General features: G+C 39.9%; 1 protein-coding gene across 2 annotated transcripts in view; it reads left to right on the forward strand.

The window, feature by feature from the left end:
- The window catches only part of VEPH1 (ventricular zone expressed PH domain-containing 1), a 432,395-nt gene that overhangs the window by 347,803 nt on the left and 66,886 nt on the right, over window positions 1-17,706 (forward strand). The window lies entirely within an intron of this gene.

Consider the following 17,706-nt stretch of genomic DNA (forward strand, 5'->3'; position numbering starts at 1 on the left):
AAAAAAAAAACAACCAAAACTCAATAAAAACCTATTTCCAGAAGTTCAACTGCTTTCCAGGCATTTCTAAATTTTTTTACACTGTTTTCAATGTGATTTTGTGTTTTACTGAAGACCAATCTGAAGGTCACTACCTTTTCCTCCCACCACCCATAAAAGTCATTTATTGGAAATGCCAACTATATGTAGGATCAAGCCAATGTTATATGCTTACCAGTAACAGTAGAAAAGTAGAACCAGTGTAAAACTTTGTACAACTGTGATGGTACACAAAAGAGAAATGTATCATTTTACAATGCTTCACATAGACAAAATCAGGTTTGTTGTTGTTATGTGCCATCAAGTCACTTGTGACTCAAAGCGACCTTATATACAACAGCCTTGAGCCCTGCTCTATCTTGAGCCAACTTCATTGTCTTTGACACACCTACCTCTATTACTCCATCACTGAGTCAATCCATTTCATGCAGGGTCTTCCTCTCCTGTGCTGTCCGTTCCAAACATGATATCCCTCTCCAAGGACTGGTCCCTCCTTGCAACATGCCAAAAGTATGTCAGATGGAGCTTCAAAATCCTTGCCTCCAATGAGCAGCCTGGCTTCACCCTCTCCAAGAGGAGGAATCTGTTCTCCTCACAATCCATGGTATATATTCAATACCACAACTCAAAGGAATTGATTCTTCTTCTGTCATCCTTAGTCATTGTTCAGCTCTCTGATGCAAGTAATTTTAAAGACCATTGTCTGGATTAGGCACACCTTACTCTCCAGACTGACATCATTGCTCTTCAGTATTTTTGAGGGGTCTCTGACAGTAGATTTTCCCCAGTGCAATTCACCTTTTGATTTCCTGGCTCCTGGTACCAAGAACATCGATTGTAAAGCCAAGCAAGCTGAAGCTGTTAGCAATCTCAACCTCTTCATCCTCTATCATGATGCTGCCAATTGGCCCAGTGGTGAGAATCCTTCTCTTCTTGACATTGAACTTCAATCCATATTGAAGGCTACAGTCCTGACCCTTTGGCTACAAGTGCCTCGGGTCCTCCTCATTTTTGACAAGCAAGGTTGTGTCATCTGCATAAGGCAGGCTATTAATGGGTCTTTTCCCAATCTTGATACCACATTCCTCCTCATATAGCCTAGCCTCATGGATGATCTGTTCCACAAATAGATTGAAAAGATATTGAAATAGAATGCATCCCTGGCATACATCTTTCTGATTTTAAACCATGCAGTGTTTCCTTGCTCTGTTCTGATGACTGTCTCCTGTCCCAAGTATAGGTTTCACATAAGCACAATCAAGTTTTCTGGGATTCCCATTCTTCTCAGCCATAGGTTGTTGTTATCCACACAGTCAAATGCCTTTGCATAATCAATTAAACACAGATAAACATTCCTCTGGTACTCTGCTTTCAGCTAAGATTCATCTAACCTTGGCTATAATATCCCTAGTGTCATGACCTCTTCTAAAACTAGACTGCATATCTGAGAGTTCTCTGTTGATGTGCTGTTTCAGTCATTTTTGGATCATTTTCAGCAGGATCTTGCTTGCATGTAATATAAATTATATTGTTCAACAATGTCTACACTTTGTCGGGTTACCTTTCTTTGAAATGGGAACAAATATAGATCTCTTCCAGTCAGTTGGCCAAGTAGTTGTCCTCCAGATTTCTTGACACAACCTGGTGAGCGCATCCAGGGCAGCATCTGTTTGTTGAAATATGTCAACTGTATGCCGTCAATTCCTGAGGCCTTGTTTTTTGCCAGTTCCTTCAAAGTAGCTTGAACTTCCTCTTTCATCACCATAGACTCTTCACTCTGTGTTGTTTCATTTAACTATGCTGTGTCAGCCAAATCTTTTTGGTACAGTGACTATACGTACTTTTCCCATCTTCTTTTGATGCTTCCTGGATCATTCTACCTTCTGCCACAGTGTTCGTAAGTAATGCAACTCGAGGCTTGAATTTGTCCTTCAGTTCTTTTAGCTTAAGAAATGTCTTTTGATTTTACAACTCCAGTTCTTTGTACATTTCACTAAAATATTTTGCTTTGTTTTCCCATGCTGCCCTTTGAAATCTTCTGTTCAGCTCCTTAACATCTTGATTTCTTCCCTTTGCCTTAGCTTCTCTGTGCTCTAGTGCAATATTCAGAGTCTCTTAGAGGTATCTAAATAAAAATACTATCCATACATTTCTTTTAAAAACACTATAATCAAAGTGTAAACAAGTTTTACAAAGTACTGGGTATGCAGGTTTTAGAAAACAGTTGTATAGGACATGAAATCAGCTTAAGAAAAAATTCTGAACCTTTAGCATTGAGGACACTTGACTTTACCACTAACAGATGCAATGTTGTGGGAGATACCACCAGGTGTGCAGGGTGGATGTGGTACAGAAGAGGAGCTCAGGAACCTTGACCTTCCAGCCCCTTCCCCCCCCCCAGGAGGATTCATATCTCCTGCCAACTTATCCTCGGACACAGACACTAAGTGGGTGTACAGCGAAGGTCCAGAACTATTAGATCTTTTTGACAGAACTCACAGAAATATACGATCACAAGAGAGCATTTTCAAGACACACATTTGCAAGTATTCTTCTTCTAGAAATAGCCACATGGTTATTTATTCAGAACGTAGGCAGGTTTAACAATCTTACGGCTTTCTGGAGAGGTGAAAAGAAATCAAAAGACTTGCCAATACAATAATTACAAACAGCCATTGTAATCTATAGGGCAAAAAGATACAATTTCATAAAGCATTGTTCCTCCAACAGTGTTAATGGAGGATATAAAAACCTCTGTTAGCAGTGGACACAGTAATTGTGTTAGTGAGATTGTAATGAGATTTGAAAGCACATGACTTGTTGACAAAGTAAACCACTGCAGAATTGGGAATAACAACTATCACAGCTATTTAAACAACTACAGAAAGCTCAAAGTCAATCAACATTTAATGAAAAAGAAAAAGGTCAAATAAGCATTTCCCTTTAAATTCAGTCTTATGGCAAAACCACAAATATTTCAGAATTGAAAAAAATCTCTTATAAGTGTTTCATGAAGCACATTTTCCCCTTAAAAAGCAAATTAAATATTATAAAGAAAACTCACACATTACACCTAGTGTAATTACTGAGAAATGCTAACCTTTCATCTCCAGAGAATGACACATGATATCACTTTGTGGCCCCCTTGGCTGCCCCATTGGTCACCACATTTTTGTAAAATGATTTGTACTAAAGGGCAAACCACAGAATCATCTGATGCCTCTTTCTAGAATCTAATAAATCTTTTTTCCAACAGACAGTTCCTCTTGTTAGATGTCATTAAGTGAGTGTAAACTCAGGGCAGCCCTATGTTCAGCAGAACTAAATGGCATCCAGTCCTCTACCACCTCACAGTCTTTGCTGTGCTTAATTTCAGTTCATGGTCACAGTCACCGTGTCACTCCATCTCACTGAAGGTCTTTCTCTCCTTCAATGATCATCTACTTTCCAAGGGCAGGTCCTTTCTGATAACATGCCCAAAATATGTGAGATGCAACTTACCCATCCTTGCCTTTATGGAGCATTCAGGCTGCCATTCTTCTAACCCATATTTGTTTGTTCTTTTGCCAGTCCGTGGTATATCTCATATTCTCCACCACCATTACACAATCCCATAGGCATCAATTCTTCTTGTTCCTTGTTCAGCTTCCACACGCATACAAAACAATTGAAAATTCCCTGGTTTGGGGCAAGCATACCTTAATCTTTAAAGTGGCATTTTGGTTTTTTAGAACTTTAGAAATATTGTTGGCGTGCTCGCTTCGGCAGCACATATACTAAAATTGGAACGATACAGAGAAGATTAGCATGGCCCCTGCGCAAGGATGACACGCAAATTCGTGAAGCGTTCCATATTTTCGACCCTGAAATGAACCAGTCTCTAACGAAGGCTGACTCCTAACTCCTTTCACCTACAAATTTCGTCTTTGGATACAAAGCTAAGTGGATAGTCCTTACCGAGGGACTGTTTCAACAGAGGCAGGGAGAAGAAGACAAAAGGGAAAAAAAAAAAGAAATCTTGTTGGCAGCATATTTGCCCAATGGAATCTGTTGTTTAATATCTTAGGTACTGCTTTTGATGAAATTGGATTGTGGATTCAGGTAAAATGAAATCCTTAACTACTTCAATCTTTTCTCCACTTACTGCTTTTTGGTCCAGTTATGGAGACATTTTGTCTTCTTTTATGTTAAGATGTAATCCACACACTTCTTGTCCTCTTCACTTTCACAAGCAGGATGTATCCCCTGTATATTAATTTGCTGTACTGGGGTGAGGGACTTGTTTATTGCTGTAATGTTTTCCAAATGCTTTCATAGACAGCTTTCATTGCAGCTTTCAGACCATGATGAAAAAGCTGGACTGGTCATCCACTTCTGAAATAATGGGCCTTTAAAAAATCTAGACTGTTGTTCAATCTGTGTGAAAGAGGTTTCATCCAACTCAGACTCTTCATACTTGATGTAAGCCTGTTTCTTCGTGACCCTTCATCAGAATGGCAGGGCTACGATAAGCTACCATTCATTACAACTCTGGGTTAGCCTGGTAGTTCTTAGACGTTAGTATATCAAAGAGACCAAAGAGAGTTTGACAGAAATTAAATTCTTCTAAACATTGGTTTGAAAATATCTATTTAAGTTCATGTTTTCATGTCTTTAGGGAGCTCTGGTGGCCAGTTCAAATCCAAGAGCAGCTCCACGTGACAAAGACTGACAATCTCATCCCATGCAATTTACAGCCTCTGAAAACCTACTGGAATATCAGTTATAAGTCTGCTTTGACTCGATAGCAATGAGTTTAAGTTAGATTATTTTTTTAAGTCTTTGTGTTAGATACTTAAGAATAGAATTTTTGAGTCATATGGTAATTTGATAATTTTTTTATAATTCTCCTTTAATATCTTTCTAAAATGAGTGGACAGAAGGTTGCAGGTTAGCATTTTCCAATCACTGGTGTCTAATATTACTGTTGGACCCCACCCTGGGCCCTGTGCTTTAGAGCCCACAGGGCAAGGAGTGTCACCAAAGCCAGTGCCTACCCTGAGTCCACATCCACCACTCTAGACCACTCTTGAAGGCACCATTGTTGTTGTTCAACAACATTTTTTTAAATTTTATTTTATTAATTTTAATGAACATTTACAGAGATTTTGGATTTCCATTCAGTCATTGTTGCACTTTTTTCTCTAATTTTTTGAGGAATTGCTAAACTGTTTTTTGCAGCAGATGGACAATTTTACCTCTCCATCAGCAATGAATAAGAATTCCAATTTATCGACTTCCTTGCCAGTATTTGTTATTTTTGGTTTTTCTGATAATCTCTCTCTCATTGCCTTGGAATCAGAACCAACTCATAGCTGACCCTCCAGATGGTCTGATAATAGCCATGCTGTTTATTCAATAAACACAATAATGTGCTCAAGCAATGCTCATGAAGATAGTACAAGATGGGGCAAAATTTTGTCTTTCTATTGTAAACACTGGTGTGTCAAATGGTTACCCATAGTGGACAGTGTTTGGTGGAGCTTCCAGGCTTGGAAGCAGGAGTGGCATCCACTTCCTAAACTACAAGCCTATGGAAACTCTATGAACTTAGAGAAACGACAATAGTTACAGAATTCAATAGAAATTATAGGGTTCAAGACTTTTATTCATTAGGTCGCTATGAGTCATGCTCAGCTCAACGGCACTTGATAACAACAGCAACAACACATAAACAGTGTCAGTTTGCCAAATAAGTAAGTTAAGCACAAGCTCATTTGTGCTTGCTTACTAATATATAATGAACCATGTCACTTCTTTTTGTTTTTTCACCACATCATAAATTCTGCTCCTAGATACAGTTGGTAACAGTCTCTTCCAACCTCACAAGACCTTCAAACAGAGTCAAAGCCTCTTTTGAAATTACAATTCCTGACAGAGATGGAGCAAGATAAGCACAGACTAACCTGCACTTACTTAGTCAGTCTCTAGTGAACAATCTCACATGGCTTTCACCACAATGTGGTTTTCGTTCAGCAAGGCCATTATTAACCCCAAGGTTGAATATCTCTGGCAATTGGAATCCACCAATGGCTCCACAGAAGAAAGAAGGGCAATCTTCTCCCCTTGTGATTTATAGCCTTGAAAAATTGAAGGATTGCTATGAATCAAAACCAAACTGAAAAGACAGCGAGTTTGAATCTATCCCTGCAAAGACTCAACTGAAACAGAGCCAACTAGATGCCACCCAACAGCAAATTCAAGTAAGGGCCAAGTGGTAGCTCATAGTTTTCATTTCCTTCATGAGTAATGAAAGAAGTCCCAGTAGCACAATGTGTGCTGGACCACCGCCCAGCTAACTGGAAGGTTAGATGACACTAGCCACTCTATGGGAGAAAGATGGACAGTGTCCTTCTGTAACAATTTAAAGCCTCAGAAACCCTAGTGGAGGGTCTCAGAGTCAGCACTGACTTGACAATGGTGAGTTTGAGGTGGTTTTTTAAAATATGTGTTATACCACAATTTTTAGAAGCACAGATTCCTAGGTTCTATCATGTTTAGAGGGTCAGTGAAAGAGAAGATCCTCAACCAGATGGATTGGCACAGTGACTAGGGCAATAAATTCAAGTGTGTCAGGAATGGTAAGGAGGGCACAGGAGAGGTCAGGGTTCAGATCAAAGGGTCACTTTGAATTGTACTTGATTTGATGGCACCTAACAATAAAACAACAACAACTTCCGTTTAAAGACTAATGATGCCGTTTTAAAGACTAAGGTGGACCTGATCTAAGCTGATGGTATTTTTACTTGCTTCCTATGTATCTGAAAGATGGACAAAGACTAAAGCTGACAGAAGAATCAATGTGTTTGAATTGTAGTGTTGGAGAAGAGTACTCTCTAGCCAATGAACTGTTAAAAGATTGAACAAATATGCCTTGGAGGAAGCGGAACCAGAGCGCTCCTTAGAGACAAGGATGGAGGGACCTGGTCTTGCATACTTTGGCCGTGTTGTCAGGAGGGATCTGTCCTTGGAAAAACACTATGCTGAGGAAGGTGAAAGGTCAGAGAAAGGGAGGAAAACCCTCAACAAAATGGGTTGACAGTTACTATAACAATGGACTCAAGCTCAGCAGAGCTGGTGAGGACGGGACAGGAAAGGTCAAGGTTCATAGTTGTTGTTCATAGGGTCACTCTGTCAACTCTAAAGCACTTAACAACAAAACAAGGGCTGTCCAGAATTAATAGTAGAGAGTGGGCGAGAAAATCGGCTTATTCGAAAAGGGATCTTGTTCATTCCAGGACAGGCATTCTTTCAACTCCTCTGGGAGAAACACAGGAGCAAATGAGTTGGAATCTGGCTGGCTTGCCTGAGTTACAGCCATCATCAGATTCGCCTGGGGCACCTGGGCCAGTCAGTTAACCTCACTGAACTGCAATTTCCTCATCTACAAGCTAAGAGCAAAACCATCTCCCCTCCAGGATGTTCGGCAGGTGAAACGAGGTGCTATGTTTAGTTAAACACCCAGCTTAGTATCTGGTATACAGTGAGAAACCATAAACAGCAACTGTAAAATTATACAACTACTACCTCATCAGCATCAAAGCTGTAGTGAAATCATGTGTGCAGTCGTCTCTTTTCTGGCTGTGTAACAATTTCAGCACCGTCCGTTTCCCTCACCTCCCCACTCCAGTTTCAGCATCTTTGTGAGTCGGTTTATTCTGAATCTTTTCCCAATGTTACCTCCGTGGTAACTGGATCCTAGAGCTGCCTGACCGGGGGTAGGGTAGCTCATTATTCTCCTCTGTGTGTGTCTAATTATTCCCTAACCCAGCACAGCAGCCTGCACCCTTTCATTTCAGCCTCTCATTCGAGGGCTGCATTTGCCCACCTTGTTATTTCCCATCCTCTCCCTAACCTCCTTTTCTCTGCCTCTCCTTTCAGTCCCCACATCTTTCAATGCCAGTTTCTTTCTTTTTTTTTTTTTGCAGTATTAAATCCTTCCTTTTATGCTTGTCATTATTCCCTCCTTTCTACACAGTTCATTACCGCTTCCATCTGTGAAACCCATTATACCATTCCATTTTTATCTCATTACATCGCCGCCGTGCACATACTATTAACTCCTCCATTCATGCATAGCACCGCATTCTTCCTCTCTGCGTCTTATTACAACCTGCCCTTACCATCCCCCCATAGAATGCTCCCATTTATAAATCACATTACCCCCTTCCTGAAGGCCTTTTTCCTTACTCCCATCCATTCATGCATCTCATTACCACATACATTAGCCATGCATTTCTCTGTGCACTTCTATTTGTACAACTATTCCAGCTCCATCAAGCATGCACATGTCATTGATTTCACTTTCAAATACCCACATCGCATGACATCTTTCTATGTTTGCATCTCATTATATCCAGTGCTCCTAGGTTAGACAACAAACTAACAAAAGCAGACAGATAAATAACGTTGCTTGCTTTGAGAAAACTAAATCTGTTTCTTAGGCGCCTAACGTCAGCGTTTCTTAACTATGACATTCATTTTGTTTACATATATTTATCAAGCTAAGATACAGAGACTATATTTTGTATGCCTAAAAGAAATTTCTTATCTTACATTATTCAAATAATCATCATCCTTGTTATCACTACTTTTTATTATTCCTCTTCGGTTTACAAAGCAGAATTATCATCCATAAATTGATTTGTAGCAAAAAACTCACTGAAGTAGGCAGGTCATTATACAGATTGATGAGTCCACTGCAACCAAAGAAAAAGGAAAATGTTTTCCCAAGAGCTACTAGTAAATGATGGGTGTAGGATCAAACCCACATCCTCAGACTCTCAAAGCTAAATACTTTATAATGTACCATGCTAAAAAAAGGGGGTAGGGTTTATTTCTAAGAATTACCTGCATCCATTAATACGCTCTTTTAACATTCTTCTGCCATACTTTTCATATACCACAAACTGCCAAAGAATAATCAATCTTTCTTGGAGGAAATGCAACCAAAGTTACCCCTGGAGGTGATAAAGAGTGGCTCCCGAGAGGCCAACTCTTAAGAGTGGAGACATTGCAGCTCACAGGCTTTCAGCATGCTGTCAGAGGGACCAGTACTTGGAAGAGGTATCAGTGCAAGAGAAGGAGCCCCTCGGTGAGGTGGATTGACACTGTGACTGTGACAATGGGCTTGAGCATGGCAGTGACCATAAGGATGGCAAAGGACAGGCCAGGGTTTCCATCTGTTGTTCTTAGGGTCCTTTGGAGTTGTAGTTGACTTGATGGTACCTAACAACAACCACAGAATAGTATCTGTATGCCTAAAGCCTATTTGATTCTAGGAAACAATACAGCATGTTTCACACAGTTTGTCTTTCATGCTTATAATTTTATCTCTGTTCCCATTCCAAAGAAAGGCGATCTGACAGAGTGTGGAAATGATCAAACAGTATCATTGATATCACATGCAAGCGAGATTCTGCTGAAGATTATCCAAAAACAACAGGAAAAGCACGGCAAGCTGGATTTAGAAGAGGTTGTGGTACTAGGGATATTGTAACTGATGTTAGATGTATCTTGGCTGAAAGCAGAGAATATCAGAGGAATGTCTGTCTGTGTTTCATTGACTATGCAAAGGCATTTGACTGTGCAGATCACAACAAACTGTTGCTGACTCTAAGAAGAATGGGAATCCCAGAACACTTAACTGTGCTTATATGAAGCCTATATTTGGGCCAGGAGGCAGTCATCAGAACAGAGCAAGGAAAAACTGCATGGTTCAAAGTTGGAAAGGGTGTGGGTTAAGGATGTGTCCTATCTCCTTATATTTTCAATCTATATGCAGAACAGATTATCCAGGAGGCTGGGATCTACAAAGAGAGGTGTGACATCAGCATTGGAGGTAGACTCATCAACAAACTGCATTATGCAGATGACACAACCTTGCTTGCTGAAGCTGAGGAGGACCTGAAGCGCTTGCTGCAGAAGGCCAAGGACTGCAGCCTCCAATATGGATTGAAGCTCAACATCAAGAAAACAAAGATTCTTCACCACTTGGCCGATTGGCAGCATCATTATAGATGATGATGAAACTGAGATTGTTGATAGCTTCAGTTTGCTTGGCTTTACAATCAACACTCTTGGTACCAGCAGCCAGAAAATTAAAAGACTATTTGTATTGGGAAAGTCTGCTGTCAGAGACCTTTCCAAAGTACTGAAGAGTAACAATGTCAGTCTGCAGACTAAAGTGAGCCTTCGTCTTTGTAATTCTTGCTATGCATCAGAGATCTGGACAATGACTAGGGGTGATAGGAGAGTTGATATCTTTGAGCTGTAGTACTGGAGAAGAGTACTGAATGGTAGGAGAACAAACAAGTTCATCCTGGAGAGGGTACAACCAGCCTGCTCCTTGGAGGCAAGGGTTCTGAAGCTTCAGCTGACATACTTTGGACATGTTGCAAGATGGGATCAGTCCTTGGAGAGGAACGTCATGCTTGGGAGGGTGGAGGGACAGCGTAGGAAAGGAAGACCCTCGATCAAATGGATTGATTCAGTCATTGGGGTAATGGAGATAGGTGTGTCAGAAACAATAAGATTGGCAAGGAATAGATCAGGGTTTAGGGGACTTGACGGCACAGAACAACAACAACAACAAGTTTGAAGAGCTGGACTAAAAGAAACCTTAATATGGAATCTTTTGACAAGAACAAGTGCAAAAATAAGGAGAAATGGTCCTAGTTTGAAGGCTCCCCAGGAAAGCCCCTCACCCCCAAGCATAGGATCCTCCCAGAGCCTGTTCTTGCCAGTCACTTTGCTTTCTCGAGCTATGTTCTCTGTCTCACTTTTCTTTTTATTAAATTATGAAATAGCTCGTAAATTCATAAGCATACAGAAATATGATACCATTACCACCACAAGTCAGAAGAGATGTTTACATTTCTTCTAAATTTACTTCAGCTATCTCCGTTTTACAGAAAGAGATTGTGATGCACCTCTCCTGAAGATGGTTTGTATTATGACCAGGAATGCCTTTGTACTATTGTTTAAAATCATTTCTTAAATGTTTTCATAGTGCAATTACTCTTACAATATGCTTTCTTTACTTAACATTGTATTTTAAGAATATATGTGTCTTGTTTCCGTATCTTTTTAATCTAAATGTGGAACACATCATCGAGGAGGTTGGGCTTTAGGAGGAGGAATGTGGCATCAAGACTGGAGGAAGACTCTTCAATAACCTGCGATATGCAGATGACACAACCTGGCTTCCCTAAACTGAGGGGCACCTGTAGTGTTTGCTGCAGAAGGTCAAGACTGTAGTCTTCACTATGGATTGAAGCTCAACCTCAAGAAGACAAAAATTCTCACCATCGGGCCATTTGGCAACACCATGATAGATAGAGGGAAAATTGAGATTATTAACAATTTCAGCTCTACAGTCAACACTCTTGGCACTGGCCATCAGGAACTCAAAGATGAATTGCATTGGGAAAATCTGCTGTCAGTGACCTTTCCAGAGTGCTATATAGCAACAGTGTCAGTCTGGAGACCAAGGTGTACCTGATCTAGGCCATGGTCTTCACAATTTCTTGCTATGCTTCAGAGAGCTGGATAATGACTAAAGCTCACAAAAGAAGGATCGATGCCTTTGAATTGTGGTGCTGAAGAAGAGTGTTGAACATATCATGGACTGCCAAGAGAACAAAGAGGCTTGTCCTGGAGATGGTAAAACCAAATTGCTCTTTAGAGACAAGGATTTTGAAGCTCCATCTCACATGCTTTAGGCACTTGGCCTGGCAGGACCAGTCCTTGGAGAATAACATCATGCTTGGAAGGGTGGAGGGATAGCGCAAGAAAGGAAGACCCAGGATGAGATGGATTGACACAGTAACTGAGGTAGTGGGATAAGATTGTGTCTGAGACAGTGAAAATGGCTCAGTCTAGCACAAGTTCAGAGCTATTGTGCATAGGGTCGCTCTGAGTTGGAGGTGACTCAGTGGCACATAACAATATATGTAGAGCATAAAATGTATACTGAAATGAATGTGCTGGAATGTACTAGCTCTAGATAAATGAAAAACTATTTAGAGGTTTTATTTTCATATATGTAGAGCTCGAACATTGTTTTTTCATATCTGTCATTTTTCTCCATTGTAAAAATGGGCTATAAAATTTTTTCCTCCATTTTTTTACTGAGAGGTAGTTCAGTTTACTTTCAATGTCTGCCTTGATCATGATTATTTTACTGATGCTTATCCTTATGCTCAGTTACATGACTAAACTAAGACATTTGCGAATCTAACAGCCTGGGAAGCAATGTCTTCTCCCTCTGTCTATGACAGAGTCAGTGCTGTCCCCTCCGTAACCTCAACAAGTGAACACTTCACCAAATGATAGTACTTTCCCCTTGCAACATTTCTTTTTTTCACTGTGGTTTGAGTGAACCTTTACAGAATGAACTGGCTGCCCATTCACTTGTTGCTGTTGATTGTCATCCAGTCGAACATGACTCATAGTGACGCTATGAACAAAAGGCCTGAAGCCCTTCTACAATTATCAACATTTATCAAAGTTCATAGTTTCTGGAGACATGTTGCTTTGGAAGTGGATGCCACTCCTGCTTCCAATTCACTTATTAGTACTCACAAAATGATAGTCCTTAGAATAAAATGGGTCAAATGTTGACATGCACTTGTGTATTCAAATAAATGGGCCCTGATTCCCAGAATCTGGGATATTTCTCACCAGTAAAGGCAATGAAGATTGGGGGGGGGGAACCCACAACACCCACGATGTGTCCATAGACATGCAGTGCATTTTTGCTGTTTAAGAAGTCATCCAAACTGTTGGAAACCCCTGCTGTGAGCAGACCAGTACAGTGATGAGTACTGAAATCGAGACCTGTTTAGACATGAAAAAAGGTTATTAGTTGGTATTTTTCCAAAGTCACCTTAATCATCATTGTAGTGGAGTCTGCACTTACCAGTAGCTGGTCCTCTGCTGGGTTTCTGAGGCTGTAAATTGCATGGGAGAAGATTGCTCATCCTTATCCTGAGAGGCAGCTGGTAGATGAACTACCTGAGACACTTGACATTTGAGTTAGCAGAGAAACTTCCTATGGACTCCACTAGAGCTCCCTTCTTCCAAAGTAGTTGGTATGGGGGGGCGGGGGGGAATCTCACACGGCTCTGGAAGGAGAATATAAAGTAGACAGTCATTTTGAGTAACAATTCAACAGAATTCCTTGTTAATGTTGTTCCGTGTCGTCAAGCTGACTAGGACTCATAGTGACCCTACAAACAATAGACCTGAATCTTGACCTATCCTACACTAACCTCTTGATCTCTGATGTGCATGTTGTTAAAATCACCATGCCAACCCATCTTGTTGAGGGTTGTCCTAGTGAAGACCAAACTATTGTCAAAAGAGACTTCTGAAACTTGCTCTTGAATGAAGATAGGCTAAAACAAAAGGAAGAAATTACGGCATAAGAAAGCTATCTCAAGAAGAAAAAGCAAATATTGTAATAAAACATAGAAATATCTGGAGTTACCAAAAAAACAAGAAAAGTTATGTAGCTGAAAGAACTGAAGAACAAATTCAAGCCTCAAGTTGCAATACTGAAGGATTCTAGAGGCGAAACATTGAACTATGTATCAAAAGGAGATGGAATGGTAAAAATATGGAAACAGCCCAAATGTCCAACCATAATCAAATGGATTGAGAAACTGTGGTGCATTCACATGATGGAATAGCAGCATGCAGGAGCAATGATTTAAAAAATTACTTTATAACTTGGGAGGAATTGGATAGTATTATGCTAAGTAAACTAACTCATCCCATATGGACAAATACTGCATAAGAAAATTATTGTAGAAATGGAAAGATAACTAGTAAAACTTGTACGAGGACCAAAGTGGGGAGAGTAGGAGCAAAGGAGTGAAGATGGGTGGGGGGTAGGGTAATCATGGAATTATAGGGTTTTATCGGTAGAAGGTGGGTAGGTAAAGGAAGTGGGAAAGATCCAGTGTGAAAAACAATGTATACAAACTTTGTAAGCAAACCAGTATAAAATAAAAATTTCATTTATAAAATTAAAAAGAAGATGGAAGACAATATGCAGAGTCACTGGACCAAAAATAATTGACACTGAACCATTTCAGGAAATAGCATATGATCAAGAACCAATGATATTGAAGAAAGGAACTCAAGCTGCACTGAAAGCATTGGGCAAAAAACAGCCTCCAGGAATTAAAGCAGTACCAACTGAGGTGTTTCATCACATAGATACAGCCCTGGATGTTCTCATCATCAGTTTTTAAAAGTTTAGAATAGTTACCTGGTCAGTTGACTAAAAGTGATCCAGTAAAATGTGGAAATTATCCAACAATACTATTAATACCACTTGCAAATAAAGTCTTGTTAAATATTATTATAAATGTCTGGAACAAAACATCCACAGGAAAGTGACAGGATTCAGGCAGAATTCAGAAGGGGTCATGGACCAAGGGATGTCATGGCTGATGTCAGGTGGATCGTGGCTGCCACAGAACAAACAAATGAGATGGATTGCCACAGTGTCTGCAACAATGGGTCTAAACATAGCAGATAGTGAGGATAGCACAAGATTGGACAGAGTTTAAGTTTTGTATTTAGAGTTACCTTGATGGCTCCTAATAACAAGAAGAGTGGAGTTAAGCACATACACACTGTGAAGTTTTTAATATCTCCTTCAAACATAAGTTCTCTAGAGCAGAGCATATTACTATTTACCTACAACAAATAATCATACAAATAATCAAAGATGATTCTGTTTTGACTGTTGTCAACCCTTGGGCAATATGAAGAGAGCAAATGTAATGAAATCTGCACTATAGATGAGAAGTCTCGAAAATGTGAATCTAGAGAAATGTAGGGAAGGAACAGCTTAAGGGAGTGGTAAAAAGGATTTTGAGTTCTTTTCTCATACTTTACAATGGAGGATAGGACTAGTGTCTTCAACTTGACCCAGAGATGTCGTCATGAGTCTTTCTCTTTTGAAATATAAGTGCATATCTTATAAGGAGCCATGCCCAACAAATGCTGTAAAACCTCTGCCCTCGGGTCCTTGCTGGCTAAACCAGGCAAAAGTCCAGTCAGCTGACACCCAAACAACAAGAACAACAGCATCTTAAAAGGGGTCCTAGTGGTAGAGTGTGTTATGCATTGGACTGCTCATCTAAAGGTCAGAAATTCAAATCCAGCTGCTCCATGGGAGAAGGATGGAAGTCTCCTCTAGCAAAGATTTACAGCTTTGGGAACCCAAAGGAAGGTGGTCATGATGCTCTGAAGGAAATAAATATGTACGCCAGCAGCACTGGATTTTGTTTGACCCGAACTTTTGCAAGGGATCTTGAAAATATAAATGTACATATTTATTTCCTTCAGAGCAACTTGAACTTCCTCCTTCATTACCATAGGCTCTTGTTCACATGTTATTTCATGAAATTCCTCTGTGTCAGCCAATTCCTTCTGATACAATGACTCTGTGTACTCCTTCCATCTTCTTTTTATGCATCCTGGATCATCAACATTCTACCCAAACTATCTTTAAGTATTGCCACCCGTGGCTTGAATTTATTTTTCAGCTCCTTCAGCTTAAGAAACACTGAGCGAGTCTGGCCCTTTTGATATTCTGACTCCAGCTTTCTTCACATTTCATTATAGTATCTTGCTTTGTTGTTCTGAGCTGCCTTTTGAAATTTTATATTCAGCTCTTTTATTTCTTGATTTCTTCCTTTAGCTTTGGCTTCTCAGTGCTCTAATACAATACTCAGAGTCTCATCTGACATCCATCTTGGTCTTTTCTTCTTTAGCCTTTGTAATGATCTTTTGCATTCTTCATGGGCTTTAGTAGAGAGCTGTAAATCTCCAGATGATCTCTCACTTTTTAATTAAGTCATTAATTAACTTGCTTGAGTCATTTTCTTAGCCCTGGCTCAAAGTGTTAGTGAAATTTACTTAGAAATCCTAACTGTTCAGAAACATAAAAATATTTTCTCTTCAATTCTACATATAACTTATGACCCAAAATTCCCACAACTAGATGATCATTTATTTAAAAAGCCAACGCCTCCTCTCATCTGTGAGTAGGCATGTATGAAAGCATTTATTATTACATGGTTAAGTGGAGGCCCTCACAGAGCCTGTCATAAGGGGAATGGGTAGATAAAAATGCTGTAAAGAAATTGCTCAGAGATTGATTTACAGTAGTAGAAACAAGAAATGGAATACATGTGCAACATCATATAGCAATCTTGCATAAAATAAGCAAACAAGAATAAGGTCTATGGTATAACTTTATTTGTAAAACCAAAAAGATAACTAAATATTGCTACATGTTTTTCCAGAATACACATCTATTCAAAGACATATATCAAACCCCCAAAAATGAATATTTACATAGAACAGAGAGGTGTGAGGAACAGTTTAGGAAGGCAAGTGGACCAAAGATAAAGGAGGAAGGAGGAAAACAGAATGAGTTGGGCCTTCCTCCCAAACAGTAATAACCCCTATAGCTGAGAAGGATAACTGTCTCAACATTTGACTTTCAGTAGAAAAGAAAAAAGAAAATTCCTAACCCCAACCCCACAACTCAATGAGTTCTTTCCCTGAAGACACACCTGTGATATAGTACCACAAAGAAGATCTTCAATATACATTTGTCAATTTCAGGATAAATCATCAGTTAGAAAAAGAGCTCAAAGATATGCAGAAACAATTAGTCCGAAGGAATAATGAAGCTGAGAACTTGTCTCCACTCCTGTTGTACTACTGGTTGAGTTGTGTCCCTCTTACCCCTAACAAATACATGTAATGATACAATGTGGAAGCTGTGCAATGATCCTACTACTCGGATAACAGCTGTAAAGGGTTAAGAGTGGAATGTGACACCCCATACTCCACCCCTACTCCAGTATTCCTGGAGTTTCCTTAGGGTGTGGCCTGTAATATCTTTTATTTTATTGAAGATAAAAGGAGAGGAAAGTAAGCTGAAAGAACTTCAAAGCCATCCAAAAAGAACTGCCAAGAGTGTTCATCTCTTTGGACTCAGGCTCTTGCATGAGGAAGTTCCTTGACACCAGGGAAGGCCAGGACATGTGGAGACCTCCACAGAACCCCTGACATACAAATGCTAAACGAAACAAGGCCTTTCTTTGACAACCGAAGACTTCATTCCTCTAGAGCTGGCACCTTCAATTGGACTTCCAGTCTCCTACCCTAGAGAAGAATAAATGTCTATTTGTTAAAGTCTTCCAATTATCGTATCTCTACCATAGCAACACTGGACAACTAAGACAATTATTCTGAGATCAGAAGGACTAGATGGTGCCCTGTTACTAACACCAACTACTGTGATTAGGATTAAATAGAAGATCTTGGATAGAGTGGGAGAAAAATGTGGAACACTCAAAGTCACAAAAATACTGGCTCATTGTTCTGTTAGAGACTGACGTAACTACCAAGACTGTGGCCTTTAGTCACCCTTCAGGCCTGGAATTCAACTCACCCCCACGAACCCTTTCTGTCAAAAAATAGACAGTGCTAGAAGGTGAAGAAAGTGCAAAGGAGGTGCACATTCCTTAGAACAATCAACCACATGAGACCAAAGGGCACCATTTGCCCAGGGACAAAGCTTAGAAGGCAGAA

Source organism: Elephantulus edwardii, unplaced genomic scaffold (genome assembly GCF_000299155.1).
Source record: "Elephantulus edwardii isolate Elephantulus edwardi_28Jun2011 unplaced genomic scaffold, EleEdw1.0 scaffold00215, whole genome shotgun sequence".
Taxonomy (NCBI): domain Eukaryota; kingdom Metazoa; phylum Chordata; class Mammalia; order Macroscelidea; family Macroscelididae; genus Elephantulus; species Elephantulus edwardii.